This window comes from Alligator mississippiensis, chromosome 10 (genome assembly GCF_030867095.1).
Source record: "Alligator mississippiensis isolate rAllMis1 chromosome 10, rAllMis1, whole genome shotgun sequence".
NCBI classification, from domain to species: domain Eukaryota; kingdom Metazoa; phylum Chordata; order Crocodylia; family Alligatoridae; genus Alligator; species Alligator mississippiensis.
The window spans coordinates 59025878-59042394 of record NC_081833.1 but is presented as its reverse complement, the minus strand read 5'-3'; the positions used below and the strand labels follow the sequence as shown (position 1 = coordinate 59042394).

At 39.5% G+C, this 16517-nt stretch overlaps 1 long non-coding RNA gene across 1 annotated transcript in view; it reads left to right on the top strand.

The window, feature by feature from the left end:
- LOC109284480 (uncharacterized) overlaps nucleotides 1-15035 on the top strand; it is a 282527-nt gene extending 267492 nt beyond the window's left edge. Inside the window, exon 14 of the long non-coding RNA XR_009455286.1 lies at nucleotides 13590-15035. This is a non-coding gene — a long non-coding RNA (uncharacterized LOC109284480). The remainder of the gene's footprint in view (nucleotides 1-13589) is intronic.
- The last annotated feature ends 1482 nt before the right edge of the window (nucleotides 15036-16517 follow it).

Sequence of the window (16517 nt, the reverse complement as noted above, 5' to 3'; positions counted from 1 at the left end):
TGAGCAACTATCAACGCGTTCTTCTACTGTTTCATAAAAGGAAATCACTGCTCTCTATGAAATTTTAGTGTCATCTCTTTTGTTTTACAAACACAGTTCAAGGAGCACTAGAAGAATAAAGTTCAGATTTGGCCTTATAGACACCTCTTAAATAGCAAGAAAACTTTCAGCCATGTTAATGGCTTAGGCAATTCCATTTTAATAGGCACAATGTATAAATTGCTTTGATAACCATATTCATTGACTACCTTTATGTTTTGAAGTATTCACACTTGCTTTAGTTTTATTAATGTATTTCTTTTATCTTTCATCTGAATAGTGTTCTGTATGTAAAGTGACCAAATGTGATTAATGATGAATAGATTAAGATGGGACAGGGTGGTTGAAAAATGACTTAAGTAGTGCATGTAAGTCACTGGCTATAGTCCCAAAATGCAAATTCTGGTTAAGTTAATGACTGGAAAATCATGGTGGCATTAGTGTATGAGCTTTTGCATTATTTAAAATTGCTTTATAAACAATAAATAATTAGCATTTTACATTAGGACTAGTTAATATACCACATACTTAATTATTTCTATAGGCATTAGTATCATAGAGTCAAAAGTCTAAATATAATTGACTAATAGAAACATGATTATAATGTTTTGCTGTCCAGCGTCTGTAAGGAACAGTTTTGCCTTGCAAATAGCATATTGGAGTTCATGTCCCATTAAAGGTTGGTACTTTATTAAAATGTCTGGAGGAATATTTTTTGCAATATGCATCTCTGGTCTTTCAACAAGGAAGTTTTTGTGCCTCTTTTAGGATAGGATTTTAGAAAATAAATTTGTTTAGACGTTCACTCTTGCCTTCCTTTAACTGACAAATGAACATTATGATCAAGGTGGGTGTGCATTTCCACTTACCCTTTTTGTAGCTAGAAAGCTTTATGAAAAATAAATTAATAATGCATACTAAATTATGTCTGCAAGAGACATTTATGTATATATTGCCAGCTTCAAGACTGATTAGATTTACATTTCTTTAAAAAAGATTTTTTATCTCCTCCCTCTCTCACACGCATAATGCCTTTAGAATATACCACATGACAGCAAATGCAATCTTGATTTCAATTGACTACCTGGAAGGATTGAATTCTGAAGCACCCCCCCACCCCTTTTTATTAATTGGTATGTAGGCTGATCCAGAATTTCTGTTATTTTTCCCCAGAAAGAAGGATTTCTTTTGAAATTAATTCCCCTTTCCCCGATAAACGCCTTGGGATGAGAAATTCAAGGGGGTAGGTGCCTATTATCATAACTTGAAAAAGGTCCATTTAATAACAACCCACATTAAGCAACAGACTACTAACTATACAGTAAAGACTGTTTTTCAGCAAAGAGCATAAACCATATGTTTTAAATGCAGCTAAAAATGGATGCAGTGTGCTATTTCCTTCCACCTAAGCCTGCAGTGTATTACTTAGATTTGCAAGCCATAGCCACCACTAGTACTTAACACTGCTGAAAGAGCCACCCTTCAAGGTTTTTTTAACCACAAAGAAAAGAGAAATATAGTAGCATCGATTGTTAAATCCTAGTGCTTGTTACTCACTGCCCGCACACAGAATATCATGCCTTTGTAGCAGTGAGGAGAGTTGGTATTTATCAGGGTTCAGAGCTAGTTCAGCCACACACTTGACAAATTATTTGTGGAATTGTTGTATTCACAGTCACTTAAATAAGAATCTGTCAACACAAGGCTGTGCTTTGTTGCAGCAGGTCTCACAGTTTTTCCTGCGCACTCAAAGAATGATGGATTGGAGGTAATGCAAATTCACTACCATTTTATATGCTGGTGCCTTCTTCATAGACAGGAAACATAGCTCAGTATCATCTTGTAAAATGCCTTAACTGTAAAGGCCTAGTTCAGTGTTGAAAGTGCTTTTTAAAAATGGTATGTTGGAACAGGGAAATGTAATTCAAATATTTTCCTCCCACCTCATTTTAAAGACTGTTTGTTGGAGCAGGTGTGCATTCAGGTTTTTCCAGGCTAACTGGGACATATGCTTATCTGTGCTTGGTAATTAGAACAAATTGATAAATACAATTATTTGGTTTAATGGTAACTTAAAACTTAATACTGCTTAACAGGATGTTAAATTTAAATCGTCACACAGCAACAAATATTTTCCATTAGATAACTTGGTCTGCATTTTTTCTGTAATGGGCGGTGGTCAATCTAGTTGTCCAGTATGAATAACCACATGTAAGTTAAATGAATGCCTGTTTTAAGACTTCGCAGCTTAGGGTAGTTCAGAGGCTGACACTAGAATTGATAGCTTCACTCCTGTTATGGAAGGGAAACTTTCCCAATAATGGTAAAGCTCATCTGTGCAGGAAATAGAGATTTTGGGGTGCTAGCCCAAACCTTTGGAATGATTCCCCTAGAAATGAAGGACCATCACAAGCCCTTTCACTTCCTGCCATAGCAGGTGTTGGTACTTATTCCATAGATTTCCCTGTGAAATCCAAATTTCACAAAGAGTAGACTTATTGCAAGGCATCCCTTAAACAAGCTAAGAAATGGAACTGAACTTCAGGTGCAATGAGGGAACAATCTCATTGCCACACCTCATACATATTCACACAAGGTGTGGGAGGTGAGGCCCAAGCAATGGGCTAAGATCAATGTTGAAGGGAGGGGGATAGAGAGTGATGGCAGTCTTTAAACAGGAGGAAATAGGTGAGAAAGAATGATGACCTGCACAGTGTGAGTTATTGGTGGATGGTTCTCAGCTGAGCTAACTTAATAAAGATGAAGCCTATTTAAACCACATCCCTTGCACCATGTCTTTTTGCCTGCATGTCCACACTGATAGAATTTCAACATACAACCTTGTCTGTGCAGAGGATACCATTTTCTTAGGGTATGGTTCAAGATGTGGAACTAAGCCCCATCACAAGCCACATCACTTTCTGCTCCAAGTCCAAAGTGCATCTCTTTGACCTAGCCTGTGATGTAATCACATACCAGTGTGTGCACATACCCACATGCACGCACACACAAAAAAAATAAAACCCTTTAACATACATAATTGGGAACCTATAAAAAAATAACACATGGCCACTGTGCCTGATGTTTACTATACTGCATAGATGATGTTTCAATACCATAATGATGAATGCAGCATAAAATCTCTCATAGTCTTTAAAAAGCAATCCTGGCCTCGGTGAAGTTAGTGGGAGTTTTATCATTGATTTCATTTGGGCCAGGATTTCACCCCAACCTTCTCAAGTCTGCAACTGAATCTGTGTAGGCAACCTGGGGAACTCAGGAAATTTTTTCTCAGGGTCTTACTGGGTTTACTGGTATGAGCACTTGGTTTGCAATATAAGGGCTAGATGAATTTGTATTATTCTTACTTACCAGTGTTTCATCAGTAGTAAGAAATGTGCTGTGTTACTAGTTACTGCCTTCTGTGTTTGCATTGGAAGGATTGGGAGATAGTTTTTATGTTGATGAGTATTCTATTTAGTGCATGGCTTTATAGCCTTTTTCTGCCTCCTCCATGGTTTTGTTTCATAGTAGCTAGGGTCAGGAGGGACCTGAACAGATCATCTAGCCTGACCCCCTGCCACAGGCAGGAACGAATGCTGAGTTCACAAGACCCCAGACAGGTGATCATCCAACCTCCTCTTGAATTTGCCCAAGGTAGGCGCGAGGACCACTTCCCTGGGAAGTTGGTTCCAGATTTTGGCCACCTTAACCGCAAAATATTGCCTTCTGATCTCTAACCTAAACCTATTCTCCATCAGCTTATTACCATTGTTCCTTGTCACCCCAGGTGGTGCTGGGGAGAAAAGGGCTCTGCCTATTTGCTGTTGATCTCCCCCGATGAGCTTATAGGCAGCCACCAGGTCCCCCCTCAGCCTCCTCTTGCTGAGGCTGAACAGGTTCAGGTCCCTCAGTCTCTCCTCATAGGGCCTGTGCTGCTGCCCTCTCACCAACTGGGTGGCCCTCCTGTGAACTCTTTCCAGGCTGGCCACATCCCTTTTGAAGTGCGGCGCCCAATACTGGACACAGTAATCCAACTGCAGCCTGACCAAAGTCGCATAGAGGGGGAATATTACCTCTCTGGACCGGCTTGAGATGCACCTTTGGATGCATGACAAGGTATGGCTGGCCTTGCTGGCTGAGGTCTGGCATTGGCGGCTCTTGTTCATCTTGGAGTCAGTAATGACTCCAAGATCCCGTTCTGCCTCTGTGCTTTCAAGAGGGGAACTCCCCAGTCTGTATGCATGCTGTGGATTCCTTTTCCCAAGGTGCAGCACCCTGCATTTGTCTACGTTGAACCCCATCCTATTCTTGTCTGCCCACTTTTGTAGTCTGTCTAAATCTAGTTGTAGCCTCTCTCTCCCTTCAAGTGTGTCCACCTCGCCCCACATCTTAGTGTCATCAGCAAACTCGGACAGTGTGCTTTCCACCCCTTTGTCCCAGTCACTGATGAAAATGTTAAAAAGTGCGGGCCCGAGGACCAAGCCCTGGGGTACCCCACTGCTCACATCTCACCAGGTTAAGTACAACCCGTTCACCACTACTCTCTGGGTGTGCTCCATCAGCCAATTTTTTACCCATCCAACTGTGCAGGCATCAATGCCACAGTCGCTTAATTTATTGATGAGGATGGGGTGAGAGACCGCGTGAAAGGCCTTCTTAAAGTCTAGAAAGACTACAGCCACAGCGACACCATCATCCAAGGATTTAGTTACTTGGTCATAAAAGGCAATCAGGTTGGTCTGGCAGGACCTGCCTTTGATGAACCCATGCTGATTGCCCCTGAGCATGATCTCCCCTGCAGGCGCCCCACAGATGTGCTCCTTGATGATTCTCTCCAAGATCTTCCCGAGCACCGAAGTGACGCTTACAGGCCTATAATTACTTGGGTCCTCCTTCCTCCCCTTCTTGAAAATAGGGACCACATTAGCCAGTTTCCAATCCCCCGGCACCTGACCAGGTGAACATGAATGCTCATACAGCCGGGCCAAGGGCTCCGCGATGACCCCTGCCAGCTCCCTCAACACCCTTGGGTGGAGGGCATCTGGACCTGCAGATTTAAAAATGTCTAGCCCTTCCAGAAGATCCTTAACTATATGTGTGCTGACTGAAGGCTTGATAGAGCTATCCCCAAGATTGTCCCTACCTCTGGTAGGTGGGATATCCCGGTCCCTGTTCAGGAAAACAGAGGCAAAGAAACTGTTAAAAATATCAGCTTTCTTGTCTGGCGGTGCATCATTGTTTTCATGTTACAGTGATTTTGGTACGTTATTTTGTATATTAGTGTGCTTTACATGGGAATAAATTTTAAAATGTTTGAGGAATTAATTGTTTCTGAAAGGTCTGAATGGCAGCTCTGTAGACTAGATTCCACTTGTTGTTCATAGAATAGGTGAAGCACAACAGTGGAAGGCCCAGATTTTTCATACCTACATCCTGTCATAGAGAACCACAGGCGCTGACAGAAGTGATGGTTTGTTGCACGATCAGGCCCCTGAAGCTCTCTATAGCCATGAACTGACAGAAATGCACAGTTGCAAAATGTTTTCAAAATGCCCAATCACACAACAGTCTGAATCCTCATTAAAGAAGTGAAGTATCTTCATTAACATCTGTTAGTGCACACCAAGGTGGGAGGGCTCCAATCCATCCACCCGCCCCACCCGACAGTGCAGGCTGGGCAAACCCCAGACTAAGCTCCTTCCATTCCCTTCCCCCCACACCCATTCTGAAGACAGCACCATCACTTGGAAAGGGGAGGGGCACGGCTAGGAGGGAGAGGCTGCAGACATAGAGATGTTCCAAACTGGAACTTGTTCCCCCAACCCCCTGGACCCAACAGCCAATGTTTGTTGAGTTGGGGAAATGCTGTAACTCATGGTGCTTCCTGCAAAGTACCATGAGTTACAGTGGGGGAGATGCATGTTTGTCAGTGCCCCACCTTTAGGACTGCAGTTTGGGCTCTAGATTTATTAGTAATTAACCTCTGCTTAGACTTTTATGAGGCCGATTAGTGAAAAATGTGGCTGTTGTTCTTGGACACTTGTCCTAAAGAGTGTTACTTGTTAAATGGAAAAATAATTTTTACAACAAGTGGTTATAGCTTGGCATAGGAATAGGCATGCTATTCTGCACTTCTCAGAACATCTATATTTCCTCACTTGACTTTGATTAAAGTTTCAAAGGGAAATACCCACCATATGACCCATCTCTCAGAGTTAAGTGGTTACTGAGGCAGGGCCTGGGGTATTGGTGCAGGCTCCCTGACCTACTTTACAAATAGCAATGTGGGTTAAGAATAGAGGGCCACACAACCACAAATGCTACTGCAGCCCATTAGCTTGGTTGGCAATTGCTAATGGGTTCTTTGCAGACTTCTGGGGAGGCCTCTGTTTAGCTGAGCTCTGCAGAACCCCTGTCTCCATGGCCTGATTAGTCCAGCTTTGTTCAGCATTGGATGTAGGAGCATTTCCAAAGGATTTGGAAGCTCTGAATGATTTCAGCAAAGACTACAGATTGACTTACAGTATGGGATATAGTATTTTCCCTCATGTTTAAAAATGCTGTTGTGTAGCCAAAAGTGAAATTGCCAAGAAATCACACATGGTTCACAACACATCCGTTCGATAACATTAAGAATATATGTAATATTTTGAAATCACTGGCTAATTATTTCTAATAGTTTCATGATAATTTATGTACAGAATCTCTCTGTTGGATGTGTTCCTGCTTCGGTCTAAATGTATTTCTGAACACTCTGTCAAACATCCTCGTTTGGCACGTGTTCTGTTTCACTGAATTTCTTTAGTATGTCCAGATCTCTTGCCAATGTGTTTGTGGAACATATTTTGACAGATTTGTCACTAAATTTGTTTCTGCTTGTATTTGGAATGGGTATCAAATTATGGATCTTAATGCATTTGCTTTCTTTCTGTGTAGACCTGGTTGGATACAAAGACTTCGGTTTCTCTAGTGGTGGTACATTGAGGCTTACTTGTTTCAAATGTCAATGATATTTTAAAATTGCATAAAATAGACTGCAATAGATATTTTTATTTCATGGTTGCATGACTGTTAGCAACAAACCTCTGTATGAATTTGGCCTGTGATCTTGTTTCCTGGTAATTTATTCAGTATGTTGTGCGTGTCTTTATGGTTACAGGTAAAAGGAATATAATGCAGGACATTCACCTGCTTTTAACAGGGTCCTGTTCCTGAATTGCATACGTACCCAAAATGTACCTTAGAGGGAATTTCAGGCATGGAGGGAGTGGATGTGGGTCATTTGTTAGCTGCAACATCCACACATAAATCAAGTTTTAGTTTAGTATGTTTGGATTAACTAGAATATTGACTTTCAATTTATTTGCGCTCATTTGCAAAATAATTTCTATAATTCTGAATGACTTCCAATTGGTTTTGTTGGAGCAAAATGAAAATACTGTACATTAAGGGCAATCACAAGCTGTTTCATCATGTTTTCCTTACTGTGGCTTTTCCAGACTTTCACATACTTTGTGATATAAAAAGTTAGCTTGTACCTGCAAAGATCCTGGCCAAAGGTAGCTTTGTAACTTTACCCCACCTAGAGAAAGCTTCAGACATGTTGTGCACATGTCTAGGTTACTGGTTACCTTTTTGAAAGGGCATAGAATAGCATATTCTGGTTGAGGTCTACTGCCTGCTGCAGATGGGGTAAAGCTACAATCCTAGTATTTTCCTTCTTTTACGAGGTCAGGGATACCTGCAATACTCATATCTCCTTATGTTGGGACTGCAGTTAGCTCCTGCAAGAATGATGGTATCTGGCTTAAGTGCTCAGTCCTGCTACACAGCCATATAGAGCCAGATGCAATCTTGATCAAAATGTGCACAACTACAAAAACAGTCATTTTTCCTGAAACCTGGCTGAAAGAAATGGGCCAAGGAGGTTTTATGAATCAATTATGCCTGAACATAAGAATTCAAACATGACTTGGAGATCACGTATGCAGACTAATGCTGACATTAGTGCATGCTGTAATTTTTGGATGAATTTGCTCATGTTGATGGACATCATAAGATAATACTACAAAGTATGGTAGGTTCCCTTAAAAATTATCTGCTCTTTTGGAAAAGTCATGCTGTTCTTGAGATATCCCTATTTCTGAAGTGGGAAATTCTACCTGAAAGGCTAGAAAAGCTGTACAGGTTTTGCTGGGCTTTGTATTGCTTTCCAGAAGTGTTTCTTCAGGGGGCAATGCTCAATCACAGTGGAACACATTGATTCATATCTTTAGCAGGTAGCTGTTTATTGCATTGGATAATTCATGTCAAATAGCAGGCAATTTTTCTGAAACATCTGGTTATGGATCTAATAGTAAGTGGCCCATATGAAAATCGATAAAAATCTGGCAATATTTCTGAGCCACTATTAATTGCTTTTACAAAGACTTCATCAAAGTTATTAAGCAATAAGGGTAAATTATTTGTTCCTTATGTTATACCATATGTATGAAAAGTCCAGCCTGCTGGGTTTGCAGCATGTATAGCAACTTTTCATATGATCTTGTTGGTCTGTCTATCTATGAAATAAAAATATGTTATATTTTTGAAAGAGGAAGCTTGCTTTTGACAATGGCAAATTATACGTGTTCTTTTCATTCACCTGTGTAAATCTGTTTTTTGCTCCTTTAACTATACAATTGCAGTTGAAAGGCAGGTATAGCACTTTGTATAGTACTTTGGTTTGCACCCATACCTCAGTTTCCATTAGTGAGGTCTGGCCTTCATACCTTTCGACTGGATGACATAACACATGCTATAATGAAGCCAGTAGGCTCAATGGGCTGTACACACTGTACTGCATCTTAGCACATCTGTGATGTGACACAGTTAGAAATAATTTGTAATAAATTTGATTATTTACTTTCAGGCAGCCTCTAATATTACTGCTTACTTTTGAGTACTACCTTACTTCTAAGGGAGTTTCATTCATTTCAGTGACGCTCTTTGAGGCATAGACTACTAGTCAATATAAGGGCATTAGAATTGGTTCCATATCAGTAAAATCCTGTGTCAGCTCCAAACATCAAAAGGACAGTTGGAAATGGCTTGTACTCTACATTTGGTCCAGCTGTGTACCCAACTGATACCTCAGTACAGTTTAGAGCAGCCACTGGTACTAGCTTCCAACATCATCAAAGCATTACAGCAGCCAGGAATAAGGAGGGCATATGGATGCCCTTATCACAGCTTGTTTTCCTTGCCATTAGCAAAATGGGGAGGCATAGGAGCTGCTATGCTGGTTGTGTGCCACCAGAGGATCCTCCTGCACAACTGTGTGGGGCTAAGCAAACACAACCCAGTCCAGCATCTAGGTCAACCTATAGATGCAAAAAGTGAACTGGCCTAGCATGGAGTCACATAGACCATCACTGATTTCAAATAATGTTATCAAATTGGTACTGAGACACTGAAATGCTAAAGACACTGGAAGGACTTACTGCAAATTATTTTACAATGGATTTGTCCAGCTCAGAACTAGGTCACAAGGGGAAATATTTTGCCATTGGCAGGAGATTTTCTGATAACAAGCCTGTACTTTGCTTGTTGTCAGAATTGTTCATCTGCTGAATTTCAGTGGTTTTGCTACCTGTTCAAAATTTTCCACACGGTGCTAACATGTTTATGTATGTCACTCAGAGCAAAATTAGAGCTAAAGACTCTTTCCAACCTCCTGCCCTCAGTGACCATCTTCAGGCTCTTTTTGCATAATTTTGCTTGAGCCTAAGATAAAGACTAACTCTTCTAGACAACTGATTTTTCTTTGCCTGTCCCTTGGGTAGTTGTTTAAAACAAGAACTTACAAAAGTAATTTGCCTACTAGAAATGATCTTTTCTGAAGCTCAAAAGAAATTATACTGGATGACTTTAAGCTGACCATTTAAGAAACGGGGTGATCTACTGAAGATGATCTGTAGTTCATGGAGAAAGGATGTGTTTAGGTGGGTATTAAACGCATGTAATTATTGTGTGTGTGTGTGTGTATATATATATATATATATATATATATATAAGATGTAATAATGTCATCTGTTTTTTTTCCATTTCCTGTTGATTGACTTTTATAGCTTGCAAACATTATGCTGGATTGTAAATTGCAATAAATTTAATCAAGAATTATTTTATTTGGTCTACTAATGAGGAATAATAGCGTATGTATCAATTAGACATGTCAATTTGTGTGAAGAAATAGATTTACAAAGGGATAGTAGGTAAAAAAATATCATTGGTATCAATTCACTTCATTATTTTTAATTTGCTGTGAATATTGAGTGTTTCCAACATAAAATCATTCCTCAATTAAAATAAAACAGCTGTACTACTATCAGCTTTTCATTGCTTGTTGTTGCTTACAGATTAGCAGTTGTCATTGGCTTCAGTCTGTTGTCATTCCATTAATTTGCACCCATAAATGGGTAAAAAAATATTTTCAGCTTGTCAGTGCACTGGAGTAACATATCTAAATTGTTTTCTCAGGTTGCACTGAAATGGCAGAGATACTGCAACAGCAACAATTTTTGGATATCTCAGCTGAAGTACAAACACGAGGCCTTTCCTCTAGTAGTGAAAGGAGAGTGGCTGTGAACTGCCTTATTCATTTTGGCACTTTTTTATTACTCTAGGTTCACTTGCTTTTCCCTTAGGCCATTTCTAGTAAACCAGACCTCACAAATGTATTCTTATGCTGAGAATAAGTAACCATGAAACTGTGTTTTCAACTGGCATTGGTTTGCAGCTTCCTTTCACTCTAGGGGCTAAAAGTACAGTGACTTCCCTTTGTTAGCGGGCCTATGTCCTTATTTAGTTGTCCATGACACCACAAAGCATATATGTGAATCTGAATGAAATATGCACCTTTGCAACTGTCTTTACTTCAGATAGATCAAAAGGAAGATAATAAGGACACCTTTTCTGAATGCTGAGTGGGAGATGCACAGCTAAATCTGCAAACCCAACTTATGAAAATTGAACTTAATATTGAACTTAATATATCCTTTTAATTTTCTATTGGAAAACTTGTGATGACCTGCAAAAGTTTGGAAACTTGTCCAACGTTCTTTCTTTTTGAAGAACTTTGAAATAATTTTTTAGTATTCAAGAAATCAAGTTTTTTGGCATTGAAGGAAAGGAGATATATAATGCTGAATTTTAGCTAGCAGAGAATTCACTTCCTCAATAAAAACTAATTTTTGTATTTCTTTTCCAACACATAGTAGAAGTGGAAATTTTATTCAGTTGTATCATATAATTATTTAAAAAAAACTAAAGCTGTCTAATGTCTTCTGGTACACACATGTAATATGTAACTACTAACTTGTCAGTAAACAACAATCTGGTAAACAAGATAAATACTTAAAGTAAATCTTTAAGTAGTTGGAGCTCCAGCCAAAGTCCTGGGGACTTGCAAAGCAAATAATCTTGCCTAGATTTCAGTACTTGTAACAAGGAAAATGAATTGAACTGGTGTTACTTTTTCTGGGCTCATTGATTTCAATGAAGAGACCATTGCATAAGCCTGAGAAAGTGCCCTGGGATTTTTGATAAATCTAAAATGGTGTCATTTAGTATTGATGATTTGGGGAAAAAAATTAAAATGGACTATGTGAGTTTAATTCTGTACTTTGGAACAGGGATCTATGTATTTCAAAACTGAATCAGAAATATTGTTGAGTAATATCTGACATGCTTAACACCTAGATGTACTAATTTGTGATATCTACTGACACTAACAATATCTGTTGTGGTGGCTATGTTTGCTGGCGAGCTTGTTGGCTCACTTTTGGACAAAGAAATTTCCAAGGTGTACAATAAACAACTTTGGAAACTTTAGAAAGCTTTCAAAACTCTGAGAAAGAAAGGAGTGCTTCCTACCTATCTGCCTTACCAGCAATTATGAACTGGAATGCTTACTCATAGGTAAATCTTGTCTTCAGAAGACATTGAGGACAGTACTATGCATTTTTCTACTTGTTAACTAAATAAAGAGTCCTCTCCCCAGTTTGAGGAAATTGGGTATATTTTATATAGCATGCTCTTTCTCCTCCAGAGTTGAAGGGAAAAGAAGAATAAATATGATCATGGTGAATCTTGTTTCTGTATGGCCCCTGGCACACATTATACTCAAGGCATGATTAACTAGTTAACCATATCTTACATTGTTACCCAGACACACATATGACCATCCCACAATACACAAAGTCTGAAATCATGTGGGAGCTTCCTCACCAGCACCCAGGCTCGATTCCACACTCAAGATACGAGTACAGATGTGGAATGAGAGGCTGAGGAAAATACCTGACAGTGAACAAATGGACAACCCAGTGGCCGAGTCTTTACTACCAGATTATGAACCACTGATGTTTCACCCACCTACACACTGGAGTCATTAGCTCCAAGGAGCTAATGAAGAAGTGAGGCTATACCATTGGTTCAACCAGAGCCTCAGACTATGCAACACCTGCTGCAATGCCCACTGCTTGAAGGCACATATACAATGAAAGACCTCACCAAGTACAATAAATGAGCACAAGCACAGGCAACAATATGGTCAAATGTGGTGTAGAGACATGAGAAAAAGAAGACCTAATCATACATTAATGCAATTAATGGTGTGATAGAACAAGGAATAAGCCACAAATTTATTACACACAAAAAAGTATAATAACTTTGTGGCTTGTTCCTATCACACCATTAATTAAACATGTGGTCAGGCTGGGGCTCTCACCTACAGGGTGTGTTCCTGTGGCTGGGAGCTCCAGGGCACTCCATGTGCTGTAGGAGCTTGCTTCTTGCCAATACAGGGGGAGCCCAGGGTCATGATCTCTGCACTGACAATAAGGCATGATGGGATCTGATGCTGGATCCCACAGTCACACTTCCTGTCATGCACGTGTGGCATGGTAGGAAATGTGATTATGGAGATTCTTCATCAGATCCCATTGCACTTTCGCTTGCACACCTGTCAGGGTCCTAGAATACATAAGAATACTACAGGTCATAATAAGCAACCTTGATGCTGCTCCCTCATAAAAAACAACCACTCCCTAAAGTCCCGCAAGGCTTCCAGGTTGCAGTAAACATCCCCTTGTTGGGATGCCAATATGCACTGTAAATTGACAGTATAAGTAACATTATCCAATTTTTCATGCATCTTTATGATGGGTGCAAAAGTCAAGTATATCTTTCTTAACTACGTCCAATGACCTCCCTCATTTTAATTTCTCCATTTTCTTAAATTAAACCAGAGTGGAAAGTAGGAGGTATCTTACAATAGCAGATAAAAATGTTTGCAAATCAAGATCAGATATAAATCTTTGCCAGCTGTATGCCTTTTATAAATTGTCTGCATTGTTTGAACATTAGTCATCTGTGTGAAGCTTTGACCTTCTTAGTTTACAGGCTCAGTGAGACCTGAAGTAATCTGCCTTGTAAGTGCCACTCAATAGCGCCTTCCATACCAATAATCCTCCTGTATAATGAAATACTTGCCTTTGCTTCTTTGCTAGAAGTTACAGAGGAAGCTTCTGATCATCCAGCTATAAAAACCACCATGACTGGTTCTGCCCAGAAGCTGCATGACTACACATGGAGCAGAAAAGTCGCTGTTTACAGCCAGCTTTAAAGTTCTTTGAAACCATTTGAATTTTCATCCTGACAAGCCTTTTCACACTGGCATTTTCCGAGAAACAGATTAGCTTCAGCGTACCAGCCTTCAGGAGTATATATGAGCCGAGACTTCATTCAGAGTCTACACTATATCTGTGAAACTCAAAGTCAACCAGTCCATTTGAACAAGAAAAATGGTGTTTGGTTCCAGTAAGCTACTATGGAGTGCTGTCCAGATTTGACAAACGTTGCAGCTAGTTGCTTTTGTGTGCTTCGTATGCAGTGCAAGCGCTGGAAAATGCTTTTCACATGATGCAGCACTGCTAGTAGGTAATCACTGGAGCATTAAAACAAGCGAATTTGTGTGTATCCAGCATGCTGCAGCAGGATAAGCGGAAGTGAACAAAATGAACTGTGGAGTTTTTAGCAAGGTGTCCTTCCTGCTCCTGCTGGCACGGATTCTTTTTTCATGTTGTGCTTTTGGTTAGCTTCACTAACAGCTAAAAGTGTGTACATGAGAAAACCTTAAACCAATGTGAAAACGATTTTGTTTCTGTCCTATTTTGGTCTGTTATTTTTCAAGAACATTTTCAGTTTAATTATGCAGCACTTAAAGTTGAAATTAAACTGAATTTGCAATGGAAAATGCTCACTTTAGTTAACTATCAAATTTACTGTGCTACTGGAAAACAGCAGCCTTTGCTATTACAATGTGCTCTGGGAAAATTTACTGGTTTGTTTGTTTTTTTGATAGGGAGAAAATTCTCAAACTCTTGGCCCACTTAGAACAAATTAGAAATGTAAAAGGGATGCCTGACAAAATCAAGCCAGTAATTTTTTGAAAATACTGGAAAGCATTTCAGGTATTTTCCTCAACTGTTCACAAACTGGAAATATGGACAGGTTTTCTTTGTTACATTTTCATCTCTTTTCTTAAATGCACTTTCCAAATGTGGGTAGCAGGAAAAAAAAAATATTTAAAAAAACTTTGCAATTAGCTTCTTGGCCCAGGGACACCTGACATGAAGTCTTTTGCATGGTGCAATGATTTATTGTGACGGATTTCAATAAAGAGTGCATATTTATATAAGATTGCACAGATCTTAATAACTCTATACCTCTGTTTTTAGTTTGTGATGTACAGTTCTGTGTACACAGAACATCCCAGACTAGTGTCTTCAGACCACCTTTTTCCTTTAAGCCCCAGGCATTTTTATCACTGTGCCAATAAAAGGAAAGGGATTTATGGGGTACTGCTTTTTAATTCATTCAATTCTCTGTTCATTGTGAGGTTAATGTTGTTGATCTATTTTTCTCTTGAAACAAATAAAAACAATATGTGCTGACACTGACTTTGACTTTTGACATGGGAGATAGAGGTCAACATTTAATTTTATATTTATAGACTACATGAACAATATTATCTGTATTAAAAACTGTTCACTCAGTCCTTGTCATTTTACAACTTAGTTCAGTAGTTTATATCACATTGAGGATTTTCTCCATCTCTGATCAAGGTGCCATCATTCACAATGCTATAGTTAAGGGGCTGTCAGCTTTTCCATTATAAACCCCATTTTTCAGGGGTTCATAACTTGACTGCTTAAAAAAAAAGAATGCTCCATTACTGACCTTTGGCTTTATTTTAAACTATATCAGTGTTAAAAAATCAAGAATTGTCTCAATGTTTGTGCAGCAATGGTATATTTTTATTTTTTTAAAAAGACAGTTTCTGAAGCAAATATTCCTCACTACCGCCTAAATACTCTTGCAGCACTTTTATTTAAGATGCTGTTTTGACATCTGGTTATGCCACCAGCCTGGTCTACACATGGATTTATGTACTGGTGTACCACATCAGTTTGGGATGTTTTTCCTTCCTGTTATTACAACAACATAAACCCCATTGTGGGTGTGGTGGAAGTGCTCTAGCCTGTTTTCTGTTGCAAATAGACATAAGCTGTACTGTTGTAAGCAATTTCATACTAATGTAGCTGTATCCATGCTTAGGTGCCATACTGGTTTAACTGTACTAGTGGTGTTGAAGTATTACAACTTTTGGGTATAAATGCACATTCTATGATCACTCTATCCATAATGAAGGAAACACACACACACACACACACACACATACACACACACTAGTGTAAATTTGCTGGAGTTCCTGTAATATCAAAGCAGTTGCTCCAAGTGTAAAACTGTGAACTAGAATGTCACCAGTGAATTAATGAAACCAAGGTGATTTACACCACCTAAGAATCTGTCAGAGTTTTCATCATGGAAATCATAGCTTGGACAACCTAGTATCCAAGGCTGGATCATGCAACCTGTAATTTATTTTGCATGAGCAGCTTCTTCAGTGAGACTACTAGTTTAAGTAGAATTACTTAGCTTTGTAAGTTAGTGCCCCCCTTAGGATACAGTCTACAAGCATTCATTCTCAGTACTGATGCAATCATTATCAGGGATCCAGGTTTTCCATTCACCCAATAAAAATGTGGTAAAATGCAGATTTTCTCATTTTAAGAAGAAAAACACAGATTTTTTTTTCTTTAAGGGAGAAAAATGTGGGAAACAGTGGGTTTCCTCTTGCAGGCTGGCAGAGTTTCAGCGTGCAAGGAGCTGGGCAGAGCATGAAGAGGGTGATCAGGAAGAAGGCGCCACATGCATGTGCACGTGCATGTGCACACATTCATGTGGCAGCCAGGCAGTATGGAAAGCAGCTCTCACAGCTCCCTGCAGGTAAGTCCTGGGGGGCAGGAATTGAGGCCCCTATAGTGAGATAAGGAGGGAGGTTGGGCAAGGCTGGGGCAGGGTTGCTGCCCAGT